The following is a 15,371-nucleotide window of genomic DNA, read 5'->3' on the forward strand; positions in this document are numbered from 1 at the left end:
ATTTCTCATTACCTCCAAAAATGTAGATAGAGTAAATCAATGTGGGCAGAACCAAGTTTGGCCATTAGATCTAAATAAAAGTCAGATGGATGCTGGGACATGATTACCTGAGGAATAAATTTACTGGGTGAGGTCTTGGAAGTTTAAATCGCAATTGACACACAGAGATTTTTATCAACCAGTATCAGCTGCCCAAAGCCTTGTAGATTACTCATTAGGTAATGCTCCCTCAAAAGGTAGAGCTGATTTTTAAAATTATATTAAACACTCAGTCAAAATTTCTCTTCTCCAGATTTATTCAAAGATATCCCTGAATACTGGGCTCTGTTTCTTGCTAATGCTTTATTCAGGTTTGGTCTCCATCTGACTGGTTCCAGAATACAGTCTATCCCATTTTTATAAAGAGCAGCTATTTACTCTCCAAAATACAGACATTAGTTTACAAATCTGAGCTGTTGAGGATGCTATCATGTGAAGATGTAGACATAGTAAACAATCCTCAGCACTGAAAAAGAAAATAACATGTCCTCTAAACAGGAAGAGGTTCTACTAATATATTGGCAATAGAACACATACTGTAATTATTTTTTCAGGAGATTAACTACCACACTGAACCTGTATACAAGGTATTTATCCAGAGCAAAAAATTTAGCCCATGTCCACGAAACAAAGTTGTTCTGGTAAAACTGCCTAGTTCATGTCAAAGAATGCATTTGCACCCCTGGTGTTAATCACTGTGATCTAACTAACTGAGCTAGGTAGGCTAGTCATGGTTATTAATTAAGCACTGTAAATTCTCTATACAGATGGGCTTTTAAAGTCAATCAATGCCTTTTTCCTGACGTGGAACAAAAAACTCTATAGCAGATTAAGTCAAGGAGTAGGATCAGAAATAGAGCTACAGCAGAATAGGTTAGAAGGAACATTCTAGGGTTTTCTTTTCTTTGCCATGTAGTCAAACTTCCCACAAAATGTCTCTCTTCTGTTTTTCCTATTTCCCCAGGCAGGGAGTGCTCGAGAACTACACAGCCTAGGTTCAAATGCCAACTCTGTCATTCTCTTGCTGTGTGACCTTGTACAAATTACTAAATGTTCCTATGTTTTAGTTTCCTTCTTTAGGGGAATAATCCCTATCATTGAGACTTGCGAGTCTTAAATGAATCAATAGTATTAGTGTCCACCTACTTCTCTTGTGTCCATGTTGTCAAATGCAATGATCAATTCTTAGTTTCCTTCTCATTTGATCAGCACAATTCAGTACAGTTTATCACCTTCTCTTTCTGAAACACTCTTCTCTTGGCTTGCAAGTTTCTTTGCTGTCCTGACTTTTCTCCTCCTTCACTGCTCCTCCCAAAGTTCTCATCTCTCTAATCTGGAAATGCTGGAATGCCCTCGAGCTTAGTCCTTAGTATTTTTCTCTTCTCTTCAGTGTTTAGACTCCTTTATGATTCCCTCTAGGTTCATGACTTCATAAATATCTATATGGTGGCTACTCCTCAATCTGCAACTCCAGCTTGAATGTCACCCTCACCCCTTCCCCTGCCCACAACTTTTATATCTCTAGTTGGTTATCCAGTAGGTGTCTCAAATTGAACACAAAGTTCGACCCCTGATCTCTCCTCCCTACACCCACCCCACAAAGCTGCCTCTTCCACAGTTTTCTATCTCAATAAATGGCAATTCTATTCATTGAGTTGCTAAGGCCAAAAACCCTGAAGTCATCCCTGACTCCTCTCTCTCTCTCTTTCTCTCGTTTTGTATCAATTTCATTAGCAAATCCTGCCATCTCTACTTAAATACACATTTTGAAATCAGTCTCTCAATACCCTGCTGCTACCATCCTGTTCCAAGCCTGTCATTTCCCACTTGGATTATTGGAACAGCTCTGTACTTCAGTCCGTCCCCTCCCACAGTCTACTGTCAACATACCAAACGGAGTGATCTGTTAATAATCTGTCACAACCCTCAAATGGTGTCCCACATCCCTCAGCATAGAAACAGAAGTCTTCATAATGGTTCACCAGGCCCTTGGTTACTCCACTGACATCATCTCCACCTGTGTGCCCTGCTCACTCTTCCTCAGTAATCTGGCCTCTTGTTCCACAAATATGCCAGACAGCCTCCTGCCTTGGCACCTACTCTGCCCTCTGCCTGGAATTTTATTCCTCAAGATACTCTTATGGTTTGTTTCCTAACCCCTTCAGGTATGCTTACATATCACATCCTCACTTATGTCTTCTCTGATAACCTCACTGAAAACTGCCACCCCACCCCCCACATCCTTAGTATCGAACTCTTCCTCTTTCTACTCTGTTTTACATTTCCACATAGCACTTAATCACCATCTATTGTTCTGTATGTTTTGTTTGTTGGTTGTAGCTTCCCATACAGAATGTAAACTTCTAAAGAGCAGGTGTTTTGTGTTTTGTTTCCTGTTGGATTCCTAGAAACTAGAATGGTGCTGATCATATATATTAGACATCAATAAATATTTCATTCAATAAATATTTACTAAATGAGTTAATGAAGTGCTTGGAGTAGCCCTTAGCATGTAATGAGAACTCAATAAATATAAACTATTTGATCCCAATTATAAAGTTGTCATTGTGCATATAGGATAAGCCTATGCAGAGTTCCCTAATGCAGATTAAAAATACATTTTAGTAACTCCATAAAGTAAAAGCTCTTCTATTATTTCACTTTAGCTTCAAAATTTCCCTTTTGGATTACTGCAGTACTTAGCACCATGCTTTTTTTTTTTTTTTTAAGATTTTATTTATTTGAGAGAGTGAGTGAGCAAGAGAGAGCATAAAGATGCAGGGGCAGAGGGAGAGGGAGAAGCAGGCTCCCCATTGAGCAGGAAGCCTGACTCAGGGCTCAATCCCAGGATCTCAGGATCATAACCTGAGATGAAGACAGATGCTTAACCGACTGAGCCAACCAGGTGCCCCAGCACCATGCTTTGTACACCCTCAGTAAATGTTGAATAAGATGCATGGTTAAAGGAAGGCTTCATAAAAAGTTATGCACCAAAGCTTTCATGTATGAAAAAGAATAAGTAGGAGTTATTCTGGTAAGTAAGATGGGGGCTAGAAAAAGTGAGGCATTTCAGATGGAGGGAGCAGCATAAGCAAAGGCAGAGAGATGTTTAACAGTATAGTGTATGAAGAAAATTACAAATAGTGTAGCATTATTGAAGCACAAAGAAAGAGAGAGAGAGAGAGTGTACGTGTGTGTGTAGGATATGGTGGTATGTGTGGAAAGTCACAGAACATGAGTCTGCACGGCTTTCCATCGAACATTAAGAGCTGGTACTATCCCACGTGGTCAGTGGGGAGCCATTCAAAACAGAAAACTACTCTGCCTGCTCTACAGAGGGTATATTGAAGAAGACAAGAGTGGAGGTAAAGCATTACTTGGGAGTTTGTTGAAAAAGTCTGGGGGTAAGGTGATGATGGCATGAGCCAAGGCAGGGTTCCTACAGATAGGGAAGAAGAGAGGGACTTTGAGATATTCTTAAGACTCAGACAAAACTAATTTGATTGATTGAATTTAGGGGGCACCAGGTCGGCAAATACCTATTTGCTTCTTAAAAGTGCATTTCCTGTTCCCAGATTCTAAATGAGTTGGAGCCTCATCATTTGCTGAGAAGGCATTCTGAGAGCAGTAGCTATGGCAGGACTCTATACCCCCATAGGCCCATGGTAGAGTAGGGTTCCTTTGGGGTTTTACCTCCAGAACTGAATGGTTGGTTTCTAAGGCAAAAATCTTTAATCTGGTCTCTAAGAGCTAGAGGAAGTCTCAGAGGTCGTTTAGTCCAAGCTTCTACCTAATGCAGAAACCATTTCTATACGGAAGTTCCCAGCCATAAGATCATCCACACTTGGCCTGAAATCCACTTCCCATCTGGGGATTTTAGCACTCCTGAAACCAGCTCCTTCTACCTCTGAACAGTTCTATTAGAAAGCTTTACTCTTCACTGAGCCAAAATCGGCCTTCTATTCTCTGGTTCTGGTGATAACCTGTAAGGGCCACGCAAGTGTGACTCTTTTTCAAGAAGTCTTCCTCAGGAATTAAAGATGACTTTCTAGATCCCCCCAAGTTTCCTCAGTTCCAGCTGCCCCTTGTGGGATTTGGTATCTGCACCCCTTATCATCTCAGTCATGCTCCTGTGGACAAGCATGAAATATCAATGCTCCTCTTAGGAGGCAACACCAACAACCAAACATAATACTGTGCATTTGGTTTAGCCACAAATGCCCAATGGTCTGGACATGTGTTTTTCATCACTGTAACCTGAGGTTCTTAGTTTTTGTAGCAGCCAAATCAAAGGCATCTGCTGAGTTTCTGCTCATCAAAACCCCCCGCACTAAATCTTTCTTATACTGTCACATCTTACTCTGTCAGTCCTATTTACCTCAGTTAATTTTTTTTAAAAAGATTTTATTTATTTATTTGAGAGAGAGTATACAGGCAGGAGGAGGAGTGGGGGGAGAGAGAGAAGCAGGCTTTGCACTGAGCAGGGAATCTGACACAGGGCTCAATCCCAGGAACCCAGATCATGGGTTCAGATCATGTTCAGTTCATGACCTGAACTGAAGGTACATGATTAACTGACTGAGCCACCCAGGGGCCCCTTCATTTCAGTTGATTTTGAGAATCTATCTGCAGGACTTTATATATATTCTTATCACCTTCTTGGGTTTGTAGTCCCGGAGTTGGTCTGTGATGAAAGTTAAGTGATACAGGACTCAAAATGATATTAACCATGCTTTTAGTTTTGTGTTATCTGCAAATTTCATTTCCTTGAGGTTTACCTCTAATTGCATCTCCTCTTCATCTTTACCTGTTTGATCTTTCTTGTTTTATCTTTTCCTAATCCTAGAGGAGCTTAGGAACTTTGTTCTGCTTCAGCAGCCTATGTGGTCCCACACTCCACTGTCCCTTAGCCTCTGCTGTTGCTGCCATGGTCCTGTTGTCACCCCTGGTGACAGGCGCTGACTTAGATATCTTTGGGGTTTGCCCCTCCTCTGCCCACTGCTCACCCCCACACTGTTGCTAATGTTGTTCTCATTCATTTTCCTTCTAGTCATCCTGTACTTCCTGTGCTCCAGCAGGCCCTGTACTCAACTGGGGAAGCCCTCTGCCCCTAGGCATTGCAGTTCTTTAATTATACACCACAGAGGAAGGCTTACCTGGTGTGTGTGTATGTGTGTGTGTGTGTGTAAGAATATATCCCCTTGTGCTGCAGACCCTATTTCTCTCACCCTATCTTTAGGATTTTACAGGCTTCCTAACTCTCCACAGGATTCCTTAAAGGCTGGGACAAAATAAAATATATGTTGTAAGCAATGGTCATAAGCTCTATCAAGGGCTTGGCGTATAGTCAGTACTCAGTGCCAAGACTGTAACACCCCAAACCTTCACTTCCCACCAGACTTCCACCAGTGTCCCTGGCTTAAACTTGTGACCTTTCACTAGCTACCCGAGGTGAGTTCTACCCCATCCCCCATTCTATCCTTTTAGAGCACTGCATGAGGAGCTGAAGAACATCCCTTGGCCCCTACCCTTGGCTAAGAGTCTTTGTCTTGGAAGTGAAAATCACTTCTAGCTCAATCTCTCTTTTTGGAGTGTCTGCCTCTTCACTCAAACAGAGTGTATATAGGTGACTGTAATATTTTGAATTCTGAGGCAGGTTCCCAGAATGCTCAATATTCCCATCTGTGATACTCGACACATCTCTTTACTGAATGTATGTGCCTCATCCAGCCTAAGAAACTCATATTTGAAGTTTTTTCTTTTCAGAACTGGCCCTAGTCACTCTAGCAGTTATGACTTAACCTCTCCTAGCATAGCTTTTCTCCTCTATAAAGTGAGGAGAATACATTTTCCTTCCTTAGTTTTTTTAAAGGATCCAATGAAATACTGTATGCAAAATCATTTCACAGGTTCCAACAAACTGTGCAAGTATTATTTACTAGAATCATCCATGGTCCAATTCAGCTGCAAGAGTCTAAATCAGGCTGTTGGAAAATATGTGACCACTGGAAGGAATCAAGTTAATCCCTTGGGGGCTACAAGACTGTCACAGGGTCAGAATCACCAAATTTTAGAATAGGATGAGGCCTAAGAGATCATTTGGTCCAACCCCCTCATTTTGCTGATGAAAAATCAGACTAGAGAGGAGTAGGAGACTTGCCTTGAGATTTGCTTGGGTCAGACGATCTGCAGAGAAGTAGCAATCCCAAAGCTAGAGAACACGAGAAACTGGCCAGCAATCTGAAAATGTGTTTTGCCTCTCCCTAGGACAGGGATCTTTCTATCAGGTAGATGACTTTTTAACTTTTTCCTTACCTTTGAGAGCAAAGTCAGGCTTCCTCAGGCTTCCTCAGGCTTCCTCTGGCTCACAGGCTTCCTTGAAGACTCACCTGTGTCCTTTTGTCAAATGGCTTTCCCAAGCAAACAGAACCATGTTGTTGTTTGTTGCTCAGTCGCTCTGCTGTGCTGGGAATGAAGGCTCCACTCTTGATCAGCCAGGGACTCTGGTGCCAAGTCTCTGATATATAGTGCGGGGACTGCAGGGCATCTGAGTTGTAACAAGAACAAGATGAGCTTGTGGCCTCGGGCTTGTAACCTGCTCCTCAACCCACACTTCAAAGAAAGTTATTACACAAGAGTTAGACTAAATCAAACCAAACTGCAATGTTTGCGCACTGTGGCCCATTTTCAGATCTTGTTGTATCTCACCACAAGTCCCTCGGAAACCCAGTTGGGAGCAGAACAAAACGATCCAATGATAATTTAGTTGTAGGTCTTTAAAAATGAGCCCAACTGATTTATTTTGAAATTTCAGTTAAGCATGATGTCAAGAAAATCTCTCTGGCTATTCATCATCTTTTTTCCTCTTGCATAGTCTGAATAGGCAGAATAAAATTAGAAACTGACTATTCACATGCTTCCAGTTTTTGTTGTAAGCTGATATCATTACTAGAATATCAGAATGTTAAGATGTTTTGGTGGTAATTTTCTGCCCAAAGAAAATTCTTTATTATATCATTTCTCTTCTTTCTTTCTTTCTTTCTTTCTTTCTTTCTTTCTTTCTTTCTCTCTCTCTCTCTCTCTCTCTCTCTCTCTCTCTTTTTTAGAGAGGGAGTAGGGAAGGACAGAAGGAGAGGGAGAGAGAATCTTTTTTTTTTTTAAGATGATTTATTTATTTATTTGACAGACAGAGATCACAAGTAGGCAGAGAGGCAGGCAGAGAGAGAGGAGGAAGCAGGCTTCCTGCTGAGCAGAGAGCCCGATGCGGGGCTTGATCCTAGGATCCTGGGATCACGACCTGAGCCGAAGGCAGAGGCTTTAACCCACTGAGACACCCAGATGCCCCAGGGAGAGAGAATCTTAAGCAGGCTCCATAACCATCACGGAGCCCAATGTGGTGCTTGATCTCACAACCCTGAGATCATGACCTGAGCCAAAATCAAGAGTCAGACACTTAACTGACTTAAGCCACCCAGGCATCCCAATGCCATTTACTTTCTTTATTAGGGATGTTACAAAGGTGCTATAGGAAGAGACACAACAGATGATCTATAGATATACATTTCACTTTGGTTAGACCTACTACTCCCACTTTTCAAATCACCACAACTTGAAAGTACGAAAAATTACATTTTTTCTTTTGTAGCTTTGAACAGTGGATATGAGATCCATAAGGCTTCTAAATCATCAAAGAATCAAAACTTGTATTCATTGTTGCCTAGTGTTGAGTATGTGTTGTAGGATGGTTTCCAAAATTTCATATGGTAAATATGCTAACTTTCATTTAAGGTAGTAATTGAACAGTTGAAACCTGTTCTTCTTAGCCGTTTGCCATACATTTCCTGTGTATACACTGAAGCTTTTTAGAAAATCTTCTAGTTCCAATCACAAATCACTACAACATCACAGAATCATGGAGGGTCAGGGCTAGGAGAGATTGTCAAGCTGTATGAAAAAGGAAACTGAGACCACAAAGACAGGTGATTTACCCAATGTCACACAGCCAGTTCCCCGGGGCCATGACTAGAATTCAGGTTGGTCTTCTTTTTGCTTACATTCCATGTGAGGCACTTCTCTTGTTAGATCTGGGTGACAGACTGAAATTCAAAATCAAAGCATTTTGCATAAGACAAATGTGAACTGTTTTATCAAAAACTCAAAGCCATTGAGTGAAACAACAACTACAATAAACGCAGTCAAAGCAGGCAACTAGTCCTTAGGGGCGGAATGAGAGGCTGCAAAACCCAGGGAAAGTTATGATCTGAGGCTGAAAGTAGGAAGGGAGAAGTACTCTTTTAGCTTCTGTGGAATGGACATATCTATGATTCAGGAATGGAATATTTTCAGATTATCTTTCCATACTTCTCTGTATTACTCCAATATTTGTGTCCCTTCCTTAGGTATCAAAATGAAGATTCAAGTTGCTTTGCTTTGGAAAAATTAAAAGACTGAGATGCTGACCTGGTTCCTCACCTTTTGCTCTGTCCAACATCTTGCCCCTTTCTATGGAGATGCTACCACCACCTGTCTTCTGAGGCAGAAGATTAATCAGTCCATCACTTGGTCTTTTTTTTTTTTTTAAGATTTTATTTATTTATTTAACAAAAAAAGATCACAAGTAGGCAGAGAGGCAGGCAGAGAAGGGGGAAGCAGGCTCCTGCTGAGCAGAGAGCCCGATATGGGGCTTGATCCCAGAACCCTGAGATCATGACCTGGGCTGAAGTCAGAGGCTTTAACCCACTGAGCCACCAAGACGCCCCTCCATCACTTGGTCTTAACACACTCTGCATCCTCAGCCCCAGAACACACACAGAGTATAACACAGTCACTGCCCTAAGGGGGATCACAAAAGTTCAGAGGTTTTAGGGGATATTAGCATCTTGAAAATATCTGCAAAATTTCACATATGTGGAAATATCTTTTTTTAAAAGAAGATTTATTTATCTATCTATCTATTTATTTATAGTGAGAATGGGGGGAGGGACAGAAGGAGAGGGAGAGAGAATCCTCAAGCACATCCCCCCACTGAGCATGAAGCATGATGTGGGGCTTGATCCAGGACCCTGAGATCATGACCTGAGCCAAAATCAAAAGTCAATGCTCAACAGACTAAGCCAACCAGGCGACCCTGTGGGAAAATCTTAGAGAAGAATTAAAGAAATATCTGGTTATCGAGGGGTCCATGACTCAGAAGAGATTAAGATTAATTGGTCTAGTTTAAGAGACAAGACTAATTTACAGAATCAGCATAACAAGAAGAGTATATAATACATTTGTGGGATCAAGGTGGGTTAACATGAGACAGCTTCCAGAATGAGGTGAGATTTTTATATGCCTTGAAAGGTGGAAGTTTAGATAGGTATAAAGGAGTAAGTGTGCTTGACTGGGGGAATGCAGTGGATTGGAAACTAAAATGTATTCAATAGAACCCCTACTATACATTGGGTACCTTATTACATATGATCTCATTTAATCTTCACAAAAAGCCAACGAAATGAAGATTACAGGTTACAGGTGAAAACAGATTATTGTCTCCATGTTACACGTGAAAACAGATTCAGGGAAGCAGGGTGACTTGTGCACAAGTAGAATATTAGCAAAGCCAGATTTAGAATCCAGGTCATTTGACCTCAAAACCTTTGTTCCTTTTTCCACACTGACCTATGGTAGCTGTAGCATGAAAAAAGTAAAGAAAAATAAATAAGCATGGCAAATACCAATGAAAGAGGGAATATACCTGATTGAAATAAAGGATTCCTGCTGAGAAACAGGGCTTATATGGTAACAGTAGAGCTAGATCCTATCAGGCTAGGATAATAACTAACCTTTATTAAGCATTTATTTTGTGCCAATCATGATGCTAACTTCTTTTATCTCATTTAATTCTCAGAATAACCCTATGAGGGGATACTGTTATTATCCTAATTTTGCACTTAGTGAATCTGAGGTTATAAGTAATCTGTCTTGGTTCACACAGACCAGGGATTGCTGAATTAGAATGAGTTGAAATTCAGACCTAATTTGTTGGACTCTAGAGTCTGTAATCTTGAAACATGCTAGAGAATTAACATTTTGTGAGTATTCACAGTGCACCAGGCACTGTGCTGAGTGCTCTATACGCATTATATCATTCAATCCCACAGAAACCCTATGAAGGAGATATCATTACTACTTCCTCTATTTTATAGATGAAAAGTCACAGGTGAACTGAAGCTCAGGAAGGTTTAGTAATTAGTCTAATGTCACACAGTTTGGGAGGGCTGCAATCTAACTCAGAACTGTTTGCCCAAAGCAGGGATTCTGGAAGCAAAGGACCAAAGGACACTTCTCTTTACTATTTCCTCTCCTCACACTAAATTTCTTATCATCTCCTTGATTTTCATGTCTTTTCGTGGGTCCTCTATTCCTTCAGAACCTCGTATACACTGGACCCAAATCACTATTAAAAGCAAGCCTGGGGTAAATGTTGGTTGTAATATTGTATATGGAAGTATTGTGATTAAGACCTCATTTACTCACCAAACATTTATTGAGCCCCTACTAAGAACTGTTCAGGATGCTGGAAATATAAAGATACCAAAACCAAATTACCTACTTTCAAGGATTGCATAGTCTTATGAAGGGGAATAGACAAGCCAATAAATAAAATGCAGTGTGATAACTGATGTGATAGAGGCAAGGACAGAGTAAAATCAGAATAGAGAGGGGGGCGCCTAACTTAGTATGGAGTGAGGGCATTGGTGGGAGTTGGGGAAGATGCCCCAAAGAAAGTGATACTTCAATTAACTGTTTTTCTTGCACATTTTCTATATCCAATAAGCTGTTTATGACATTTTGAAGCTGTTCAAGACCGTCAATACAATGTCACTTAACTGCATTTTCTTACAAACACACACACACACACACACACACACACACACACACACACAGAGTCTTTCCCTCACATTACTTTTATTCTTTCATTGCACAACTGATTTCTTTAACTTAAAAAGTCAACACAAGGACTGTGGTTTGTGAAAACAACATTTGCTGCTTGCAGGGCTTTTGTTGATGATATCAAATGTGATGCTCTTAGGAAAGGCTTTGAATGCTTCCCTTATTTGGCCAAAGCAGCAAGCCCAGCTGATGAAGCACAAGTCAAGGGTATCTCTCATCACATGTGATTTTAAACCAAGAGACGTTTCCAAGTTCTTTCTGTACACTTTATTTTTAGATTTTAAAAAATCATCTTTATTGCCATGTAATTTATGTATAATAAAATTCAACTTCAAGTGTACAGTTTAATGAATTTTGACAAATGTATATAATTGTGTAATTACCATTAGAGTCAAGATACAGGTATTTCCCAAACCTGAAAAATTCCTTTGTGCCTTGTTGCAGTCACTGGATTCAGTCATAGTGAGGCCTGTAGTGAGCCTGGAGAGAGCAGCACCAATCTAAGAAACCCAGAATTATCAAGCACTTTCTAGATACCTTACTCAAGTATATGCATAGATTTATTTATAACCCCTACTGTGGAGATATTTTCCCCATTCTTGTAGAAGAGGAAACTAGGGCCCAGAGAATTTAAATAACTTGCTTACGGTCATTGAGGCAGAAGAGGTGAAGCCAGGATTCCACCCAAATTATGGTTCTCAGAATACCTTCTCACTGCTAATACATAGAGGAAAAGATACAGAGAAATATGGGAAGCCAAACACAGAAGACTAGATACTGTCTAATTCTATTTATATGAAATTCTAGAAAAAGCAAAACTAGTGATCAAAAGCAGATCATTGGTTACCAGGGCTGGGGAAGAGGATTAACTGTAGAGGCGGACAAGAGAATTTTTTCAGGTTACAGAAATATTCTATATCTTGATTATAATGGTAATTACACAACTATATACATTTGCCAAAACTCATCAAAATGTATACTTAAAATTAAATTTTATTATATGCAAATTAAACCTCAATAAAGCAAATTTTTAAAAATGCAAAAAGAAAAAATATAGAAAGACTTTGGAACTATCCCTTTGTTTAAGTCACAGCAACCACATTACCTCTAAAAATGTAACCTTTGTCATACTGAATAATAAAAGTATAGAGATATCTTTTTATGTAACGATAAAATTTTTTAAACTTGGCAAAATTAAATTCATGTTTGTATGATGCTGAAATCAAATCAGCAAGCTTTATTTTCTTGCACTAAATGAAAAATTCAATATACACATTTCTGAATCCCTTGCAAATGTCTGGTGAATGGGGGTCTGATTAAGCATGATCCAAAAAGAGCTTGCAAGTAGAACTGTTTACTAACATTTCAATTTCTATGCCTCATTTATTAGACTTAGAATAAAAAGGTGAGAGGGCTGTTTGGGATTGTCTTTAACCTTGATGATATTTCCACTGAAGCAGCATAATGGCTCTTAATTGCTTAAGTGAAGAGAACATGTTGACGTGTCCTTCTTTGGGCTAAGAGCTTAGAGCCTAAACCATTATGCTAATTCAAGCATTATATACACCAAAGTATTTATGGGACTGACACAAGTGATGTTGCAGGTAAAGGGCTGTGAAATGGTCTGTAAACAGAGAGAATTGATTTGAGGCCCAAAAGCAGTGCTGTTAAAAGTCACAGCCATTGAACACCCAACCCTACAATTTCTATCCAGATTGTCAAACTGGGTCAGACAGTGTCAGTAGGGCTGCCATTAGAGATCAGATGGGTGGTTTAATAATATGTAAACCAACCACATAAACAGGTAATTCTCATGGTAGAGGTCCATACCCGTCTGGTGTGTGTGTGTGTGTATATGTGTGTGTGTGTGAATTTTCATCAGGAAAACTTCACAGTGCCACATTTAATCAAATGTTAATGCCCTGATTTTTGGCAAAAGAAAAACTTCCAGGAAGTACAAGTTAGATAAGAGAGCAACATTGCAATTTAAAGATATCTAGGGAGAATGAATCTGCAATCATATAAGAAGGAAGGACAATCAGATCCTTATACTTGACCTTCGAGGCTTTCAACATCATTTGTTTTTTATGTGTCTCTTCCTATAATAGGACTGTACATTTTTTGAGCCAACCTCAAAATAATTATGTAAGGCTCCTCATCACCTGTATTGCTAGCATGCCTCACTTCAGACATTAGAAAATGTAATCGATTTCTTCAAAAACTAGGTTCTATATATACGGTCTCCAAAATGATTTTTGGATGGCTTAGTTTCATCTGTGATTTAAATCTGTGAAAACCAGTATTATCCAATTGTTTAGTCTGATTTTAGAAGTCTATTATGGAAAATTTCCTTCCATCCCAACTTAAAGGCAGAGGAAGGTTCCCTTCCTTTTCCTTTTCCAAAGAGAACAAAAAAGAAATCTGTAAACATACCAGGAGGAGTAGAGCATGATGATAAAGACTACAGACTATGAGTTCCAATCCCTACTCTGCTACTTACTGACTTTGAGCAAGTTATGCAACCTCTCTGGGACTCAGTTTCTTCTCAGTATAAAGGGGCATTTGACCTCGCAAGGTTGTATTGATGATGATTATGTAAGAAATGCTCAGATAAGTGCCTGGCACCAAGTGAGCATTCAAAAATGGAACATACTACTGATACATTTTTGGCCTCATAAACTTTTGATTTATGCCTCCTACAATTTATAGCTAAGTATAAGCTTGGGGTTCACAGAGATTATTTTTTAAAAAAAGATTTTATTTATTTATTTAACAGAGAGAGAGAGAGAGAGATCACAAGTAGGCAGAGAGGCAGGCAGAGATAAAGTGGGGAGCAGGCTCCTCCCTAAGCAGAGAGCCTGATGCGGGGCTTGATCCCAGGATCCTGAGATCATGACCTGTGCCAACGGCAGAGGCTTAACTCACTGAACCACCCAGGCGCCCCTTCACAGAGATTATTAACATTCTAGGGAGTTTAATAGATATGTGTCTTTGGTGTTTAGAAAACAAAACAGCTCATTGTTCCCCCCCTTTTTTCTTTTTTCCCTGATGAAGGTTTTCTGCCATAGGATTAGGTCCTACCACAGGAGGAAATCTTTCTCATTTGGTTTCAATATTAGAGCTGCATAAGGTGGCAGTCACCATGAATGGAATAACAGTGACATCCTATGCTAATTGATATGGATCAGTTAAATTCTTCAGGCCCCATTTTTGGACAACAACCTCTAGGATGCTTTTCCTCTTATTAGATTGGCATTTTATGTTAATTTGCTGCCATTCCAAGCCAAGCTTTTAGTGTAGAGCTCTGCTTATACTGGCTAATAGTTTTAATTAAAACATCTTTTTCTAGGTATACACCTGCTCAGGAAATTTTGATGAATTTCAGAATCATGAATGATTGTATTTAAAACTGAGACAGCATGAAATCAAGACATGGTTTAAACATCATATGACTTTGCTGTCCTTCCTTTTAACTGTCTTTCTTTAGAGTGGTCATTAATTAAAAGATAAGATTTTGATTTAATTTTAGTCAGCTGATTAGCTCTAGGGGTAAATTGTATGATGGTACTTTCCTTAACATATGGGATTGTATCAAAGGTTATACGGTTTATATTTACTAAACAGTTCTGTTTTAAAATTTCTAATATGCTACAAACATATATTTAAAAATATTTTTAAATGTACATATGATATTCCTTAATTGTAGATGAAAGAATTTTTCCAATTTCTGTCACAACATTTTTGAGCTAGAGGTTTCTTCGAATCTTTGAACACAGATACATTTGTTTCAGAGACACTGTCATTAACTGTGGCTGAGGAGAAAATTCAATAATAAGACCAAAGATGCTCTCCAGGGGTTATTTTCTTTCAGTCTTTTTCATAGGCAGGATAGTGCCCAATTATTCTGGACCAATAGGGATCTAGCTTATTTACAAAGGTAGCAAAAAGGTTTCATAGCCTCACGTAGTAACCCATTCAGAGATTCTATAATCCAGGCCCAGCAGTTCCTCAATGAAGTTTAAACCAAATCAGGATGGTCCCCCAAAACAGCATTATAGATTATGCTCCTCCTGTCCTCTTAGAGGCAAAGTCAAAGAGATGTACAAATGCTTGAGCTGGTTTTCTGATTCCCTTAGGCCACAGAGAAAAACCCTGTAAATCTATCAGGGATGACAAATAGATTTCAGCATGAGTGTTAATTCTGATAGATTAGTGGTAATTGCCTGGAGCAGTGTATGAGGACTTGAGGTTCTATTCAGGATCAACAGGAAATTGTGCCATGATCTATAAACAATGCCTGCCATGGTGAAGGGATGGAAGATAGGAGCAAGGGCCCCAATTTTTGCTAGGATTTGCCGTTCCAAACTTGTATGTTTTATGTTCTTCCCTGTTGCCTA

The sequence above is a fragment of the Enhydra lutris genome, unplaced genomic scaffold (assembly GCF_002288905.1).
Source record: "Enhydra lutris kenyoni isolate GAN:26980312 unplaced genomic scaffold, ASM228890v2 scaffoldscaffold9, whole genome shotgun sequence".
In the NCBI taxonomy this organism is placed as follows: domain Eukaryota; kingdom Metazoa; phylum Chordata; class Mammalia; order Carnivora; family Mustelidae; genus Enhydra; species Enhydra lutris.